The following is a 7,800-nucleotide window of genomic DNA, read 5'->3' as shown; positions in this document are numbered from 1 at the left end:
TAGACAGATGGGAACTCGGGCTCTGTCATGGTCCCAACCTCAGCTCCAGAAGTTGCCTCGTAGGTCCTGGCCTGCCTGTTTCTATCTAGCACTCCCTATTCTTCCTGCTTTCCGAGGGAAAATCTGAGACACAGAATCAGACTGATTTGCTGCAACTTTGCCCCAAGAGGCTCGTCCAGGTCAGAACACATTTCCATACTCCCTCCTGCAGGAGTGTCATTCCTCAGACAAGGAGCCAATGGCCCATTTTCAGGCTGACTCAACTCCACATCATTCTTCAATACAGAATATGCTGAAAGAAATCAAGTTGCAAAGGAGAGAATGCAGGGCATCTCTTCAGGTTGGTGAGAGAGTTACTAGGTGAGAGCGAAGGCTGGAACCCTCACAGTTCCAGGTGCACCTTCCCTTCGAAATGGAAGAAAGAAGGGCTGAGGCAGTGGCATGCAGTAACACAGCTAGACCCACATAGGAAAGCCAAGGGCTCGGATCATTTTTGGTCTGTCCCTAAGGGTACAAACTAGAAGTAAAGTGATAAAGCTTGGAGCTAATGCAATAAAACCTCCTGAGGAGGCTTGTGAATCTTACACTAGGCAGTTGGTGAGTTTAAGATCTTGCCCAGATGTGCTGAAAATATCCTTCCACACAGTAAACACATTCACTGCCTTATTTGACACAGCAGTTTTTTAAACTTAAAAAAATTATTGTTTTTTGTTGTTGTTGTTTCGGTTTTGGTTTGTTTTTTGTTTGTTTGTTTTTTTCACCTATATATGCAGGATGTGTGTGTGTGTGTGTGTGTGTGTGTGTGTCCCCATGATCTGAGAGGCCAAGCTCAGGGTGGATCACAGTGTGAGGATATCACCAACAGGTGGTGCCTGTGTCTATCGAAATAAATAGGGGCCAGATGGTGGCTCAGCAGTAAATATAATGCTCTGAGAGGTAATCCTACATGGGAAGGTTCCCAGTTCAAGTCTACAGATCGCCCTGAGTATGCTCAGCCCAGATCCAGGACTGGCTGAGGCTTTAAGTGGATTGCAGCAGCAAGACCCTGTCAGAGGTGCTGTCTCATTCTGCCTCTTTTTCTCATAGAAAAAAACGGAGTAAACTTTAGAAATGAAAGAAGGAAGAAAATAAGCTTTTAAAAAGGATGGGGCCAACAGGTGGCGTAGTGGGTAAAGGACTGGATTTCCACATGGCTGAAGGCAGCTCAAGTTCTGGATGTGGAGGCTTGAAATTCATGCCAGACATGCATCCACTCAAAGTCCTTAGAGGAGAACAGAGAAGAAAGGACTGTGGCATGGCCATGCCCCCAGGGGCTGGGGAAGGGGTGTGATTTCTTGGCTTTTTTTTGTCTCTGTCTCTCCAGAGAGTACATGTGCCCTATAGCAAAAAATCTCTTAAAAAGAAAGAAAAAGAAAGAAAGAGAAAACAAAAGAAGATTAAATGAAAAAGAATGAGGGGGAAAGCCCTAAGGAAATGCCATTTGTTAAAATAATCTTTTTTAAAAATTTTGTCTGAAAACACTCAGCACACATGAGGTTTTCTTTCCTGAAAACGAATACCTGCTGTGGGAGAGGACTGGCCTGCCAGGCTGGGCAAGCTCTGGTTAATGTCCATGCTGGGCTGCCAGCCCTGGCTCGTAGGGCAAGAATTAGCCTGGAAAGGAAGGCAGGGATGTTCTCTAGGGATAGGAATGTGTGGGGAGAATGCCTTGTAAGCCAGGGTATGAAGAAATGGCTGGGCCTCCCTACGGCCTCCGCATCAAAGGCAGAGGACTCTCATTTTCCTCAGAACCACTGATGTCACCTGCCAGCAAAGGAGGCAGCAGCTGCTTTTCTTGTAAAAAAAAAAAAAAAATCTTTTAAAGTTTAAAAAACCGCTGCATTCAAGAGGCAATGAATATGTTTACTGTGTGGAAGGATATTTTCAGCACATCTGGGCAAGATCTTAAACTCACCAACTGTAGTGTCAGATTCTCAAGTCTCCTCAGGAGGTTTTATTGCATTAGCTCCAAGCTTTATCACTTTACTTCCAGTTTGTACCCTTAGGGACAGACTAAAAATGATTTTCTGAATCACGGGGAATGATTCAAGCTGGGTACAATTTGATATTAACTGAGGATATTCAGGAACCACAAAGGAACTTAGCACTTTTTCATAGATTCTAAAATGGGATCCAAAGTGGCAAACGGTTATTTTTTCCCCTTAATTTAATAAAATGACAGAACAAGTTAAGTTATTAAAGATCTGACACTCCACCAGGATTCCAAAGTACTCGGTAAATTGAATTACTCTCTCTAAATAATACAGAAGGAGAAAATGAAAGCATTAGAGTCACTCTCCCTAAGAATAAACGAAGAAGACATGCTTGGTTTTATGACGAAATCCAGTCCTCAAGTCTTCTGGTGTTTTTTGTTTTGTTTTGTTTTGTGTTTTGTTTTGTTTTTAACAGTCACTTGGATTAAAGGGAAAGGAACGTTTTTCCTAGGTTCTTCAACTTGCCATTTATATGGCCTCTTTGGTACTTGAGGCTACGACCTGTGCAGTTAGGATGGTCATGATAAAGGTAACACTTGCCTTTGGAAAATGCTGGCATATTAAAAGAAATCAAGGAAATAAATATACATACTAAAAGAAAAATGAACACCCTTACCTAGTCCAAACTCATGTTAGTGACTATCGTCAACTTTTAACCTGTCAGGTGTGCTCTTCTGATACGTTCAGAGTTGGTAAGCCCAGTCTTCTAATATTTTATTCTCTGAATTGATTTCTGTCTCCGACCAAGGAAAAATACTTGGAAACATAGTCAAGAGTACTATGGTATTACATTCTTTGGAAGAAAGTGATGTTGGAAATTACTGTTTATGCCTAAATAGAAAGGAAATCTCTCGATATCATTACTTAAAATGGAATCACTACTAGCAACATCTTACAAGATTTTGTTGAGAGTGTTAGGAAACAGGATGCCACATTTAGCAAAAGAAAATATGTCCAGTTAAATTTGAATTTAAGATATACATTCATTTTTAGTATGCATATGTTCTGTACAATATTTGGAGCATTCCTATACTAAAAAAAATGGATGTTTATCTAAAATTTAAATTTAACTGGACATTGTGAATTTTATCTTGCAACTCCAGTCTAAACTGACTTTAAAGTACTAACTTTGATGATTATAGCAGTCATCTGATGGAATAGATGTTTAAAATAGAGAAAAATAAGTTAAACAGGTTTAGTATTCAGTAATTATACTTTGAGTGTGATATATACAATTACAATTGTTGTATATAAGGAGGGGTCTCCAAAAAGTTCATAGAACATGTGTATTATGAAAAAATTATGCATGAATTTAAAATGTTTTTCATGCTTTAATTCCATTTTCCTCAAACTTTTGGAGGTCTTGTATTTTTCTTTAGGATTATTTATTTTACTTATTATTATTATTATTATCAAAATTTGCTATGGGGCATGTGCACTCAGCAGAAAGAGAGGGAAGGAAAGTGAGAAAACAAGTCATAAATCCAGGACTCAAATTGTGGTCAGTCATGTGGGAGTCGAGCGCTTTAACCACCATGCCCAGTCTCCTTGTATTTTAAACAAGTCTTATAAAAATGACCAAAAAGTCACACAATAAGTGCTTTCCATATGGAAATTGATAAACAAAGACATCAACAACAATTGAGACATAATAAGCCATTTCCTATCACAGGAGTGAATACTTGGAACCTGGGCAAAATTTCTAATGATAGCGACATACATGAGTCAAATAACGCAATTTTTCAAACAACTTGGATGGATGACACAAAGATAATGTTTTAGAGAATTCAAATCTTTTTTTTTCTTTTCTTTGAGAGGTTTTTGCTATAGGGCGTGTGCGCTCGCCAGAAAGACAGAGAGAGACAGAGAGACAGAAAGCGAGAAATCACCCCCCAGGGGGGATGGTCACGCCGCAATCCTTTCTCCTCCATTCTCCTCTTGGAATCTTGGGCACGCACACACATGAGCCTAGCATGAGTTTAAGCCACCTGGTCTGGGACTCGAACCATGGTCGTCTACATGAGAGTCCAGTGACATAGCCATTATGCCAACTGCTGGTCCCCAAATCTTTTTGATTATAGACTCAAAGATAAGAGTCTGACTCAAATCATTTTATGTAAATGAGGTTGGGAAGAGGCAATACTCTAAAATACTACATTAGCTTATCTAATATGTAATTTTATATGCTTGTAGCTTAATTGGATCAGAATTCCATCCCTGACAGGATGGATGAATGGATGGATAGATATGTGTGTGTGTGTGTGTGTGTGTGTGTGTGTATGTATATTGAATTTTTGAATTTTCTCATTGGAAAATTAGACGATCACATTATATATCAGCCTGCTTTATGTTCAGACATATGCACAAAAGTAGATTTAAAAATTGTCTAGACAGTTGTGGACATTCATTTATGTTCACAAATTTTTGGAAAATGTGCTGATTGTCTTACCAGTATCAAACTCAGGTATACCTCAAAGTTTTACCCACCTAAAACATTGTCATCACTTGTAACTTATACTTTCAGCCAAGAAGGAGTAATGGGTATCTACCCTCCTCCCTTAAACAATTAGAAAACTCACACACACACACACAGAGAAAAGATTTAGATTTTTGCCATAGAGTATGTGTATTCCTAGAGAGAGACAAAACCAGAGAGAGGAAGAGTGAGAAATCAACCCCCCTGCCCCCCCTCCACCACCCAAGGGATGGCCATGCCGCAATCCTTTCTCCTCCATTCTCCTTTCAGAAGTTTGGGGATGTACAAACTCATGCCCAATGTGTTTTTCAGGCTGCCAGGTCCAGAACTTGAATCTCAGAGTCAGCTATGTGGAATCCAGTGCTTTAACCACCATGCTACCTGCTGGCCCTAAAAACAAAATATACTTAAGAGCAGTTTTCAGACAGCAGATAATAGCCAGCACAATTGCAGGATCCCTGAGAAATACACAAAGTGAATTTTACTATGGTAGGAGTTTATTGCTTTACAGCCCTCAATGCAGGTAGGAGAGTCCCGATAAAGCCCAGTGGTCTTAGTATGTTAAACAGAAAGACGCTAGTGTATCAGGGAGGAGGCAACTGGAGTGGGAGGGGAGGGAGATTGATTTTGATTGGTCTATTGACACACATAGGGTCTACTCTAGTCTGATTACTTATCTGTGCACATGTGAGATGAAATTACCTAAAGTCAGAAAAACAATCCTGGAAAAGAGCTCCAGAATAATTCTTGCAGCTCACACAGACTGAGAATTGTCCATGTATTCTACCAGTCAAGAGTGGTCACTGGGGCATCTGATGGAATTCTCAGCAGGACATTTCCTTAGTAAGGAGGGTTAATAGCCCTATACTAAAGGCTGTTCTAGACCCAGCATAGTAGGCTTAAGAGCAAGTGTCATAAAGATCCAGCTGAGGGACCAGCAGTTAGCATAATGGCTATGTCGCTGAACTCCTATGTAGTCAACCACAGTTCGAGTCCCGGACCCGGCAGCTTAAACTCATGCCAAGCGCGTGTGCATGCCTGCCCAAGATCCCAAGAGGAGAATGGAGGAGAAGAGAAAGAGAGAGAGAGAGACCCCAAAGTGATAGAGATAATGAAAGTTGCAGACAAAGATGCTTAAAAATCCATTGTAAATATTTTCATATATTCAAGAAAGTACAGGTAAATGTGAGCATGAAGAGGAGTGACAAGAGAAAAAGAGGTAGACGGGATCAGCAGTTAGTGTAATGGCTATGTCACTGGGCTCCCACATAGTCGACTGCAGTTCGCGTCCCGGATCCGGTGGCTTAAAACTCACGCCGGGTGCGTGTGTGTGCGTGCCCAAGATCCCAAGAGGAGAATGGAGGAGAAGGGATTGCAGTGTGGCCATCCCCCTGGGGGGTGATTTCTCGCTTTCTGTCTCTCTGTCTCTCTCTGACTGTTTGGCGAGTGCACGTGCCCTATAGCAAAAACCTCTCAAAAAAAAAAGAAAAGAAAAAGAGGTAGATATAGAAAGATAGATAAAGAAAGAAAAAAGAGAGTGAAAGAAAAAGCCACATGGAATTTGATGGCAGCAATAGTGACTGTCCAGCATGAAATACACTGGCAGTGAGCATTAAAAATAAACAGAGTATCAGTGAATTGTGGGATGTTATCAAAGGATATATGGTATATGTTACTTTAATCCCGCAGAGGAGACAGAAAAATACTTGAAAAAATAATAGCTGAAAAACTTCCAAATTCATTGAAAATTATGAACTCACAGGTCCAAAAATCCCAACAAAGCCCAAGAATAACCTTAGGGGGGAAAAAAAAATCACTCCTATCACTAAGAATCAGTTATAAAGAGGAAATCTTACAATGAGCCTGAAAAAAAAGACCCCTACAAAAAAAAAAAAAAAAAAAACATTAAAATGAGTTTTCAGAGGCTGGCAGGTGGCATGGTCGTTAAGGGCACTGGACTCTCATGTGGCTGATCATGGTTCGAATCCTGGACCTGGAGTCTTGCTTTCTCACTTTCTCTCTCTCTCTTTCTCTCTTGCTCTCATGCTCACTCTATTCCTCTCTGGTCAAATATAAATAAATAAATAAAGTTAAATAAAATAATCTTAAAGAAATGAGTTCTCAGCCAAAACTATGCAAGCAGAGACAATAAAAGGTATCTTCAAAGTAAAACTCTACCCACTGATACCATTTTTTTTCTTTTTTTGGAGAGGTTTTTGCTATAGGGTGCTTGCGTTCGCCAGACAGGCAAAGACAGACAGAGAGACAGAAAACGAGAAATCACCCCCCAGGGGGGATGGCCATGCCGCAATCCCTTCTCCTCCATTCTCCTCTTGGGATCTTGGGCACGCACGCACACGCGCCCAGCATGAATTTAAGCCACCGGGTCCGGGACTTGAACCGCGGTCGACTACGTGGGAGTCCAGCGACATAGCCATTACGCTAACTGCTGGTCCCCCAACTGATATCTTTTTAACATAAAGATAAAATAAAGATTTTTATAGATAAAGGGGGAGGAAATTCATTGCCAGCAAACTTATGAAAAATATTAAAGGAAATTCTTGGGACAAAATAAAAATGAATACTGACCCCTTATCAGATATATGATTGCAAATATTTTCTTCCATTCTGAGGTGGTCTTTGGCTTTTGTGATAGTACTTTTTGACACACAAAAGTAGTTCATTTGGATAAAGTCCTTATTCCTTATTTTGTTGCCTTTGCTTTTGGTGAAAACAGCACCCAGACGCCTTGTTCACTACTCAGTGATCCCCGTAGCAATCCGCAGTTGGAACACCGAACCCTGATATTTGAAGGACAAGGTCATTATTGTCCATCCTTGCTCCAGCAAGCTGTGCCAGAAATGTGAGTTGCCATTCCTCAGCTGCCTGCCACCGCTCTGACAACTGAAATCAACTGCAATTTACCACTCAGGCTGTTCCCTGGAAGCTGCAAGTGTTCAAATCAACTTCAGAGTCCCAAAATAGTCACGTTAGACAGTTTTGGCTGGTGCAATTGTTGTCCAGGTGCACGCACACGCACCCAGCATGAATTTAAGCCACCGGGTCCGGGACTTGAACCGCGGTCGACTACGTGGGAGTCCAGCGACATAGCCATTACGCTAACTGCTGGTCCCCCAACTGATATCTTTTTAACATAAAGATAAAATAAAGATTTTTATAGATAAAGGGGGAGGAAATTCATTGCCAGCAAACTTATGAAAAATATTAAAGGAAATTCTTGGGACAAAATAAAAATGAATACTGACCCCTTATCAGATATATGATTGCAAA

This window comes from Tupaia chinensis, unplaced genomic scaffold (assembly GCF_000334495.1).
Source record: "Tupaia chinensis unplaced genomic scaffold, TupChi_1.0 Scaffold141887_1, whole genome shotgun sequence".
NCBI classification, from domain to species: domain Eukaryota; kingdom Metazoa; phylum Chordata; class Mammalia; order Scandentia; family Tupaiidae; genus Tupaia; species Tupaia belangeri.
This window is presented reverse-complemented; position numbering follows the sequence as displayed.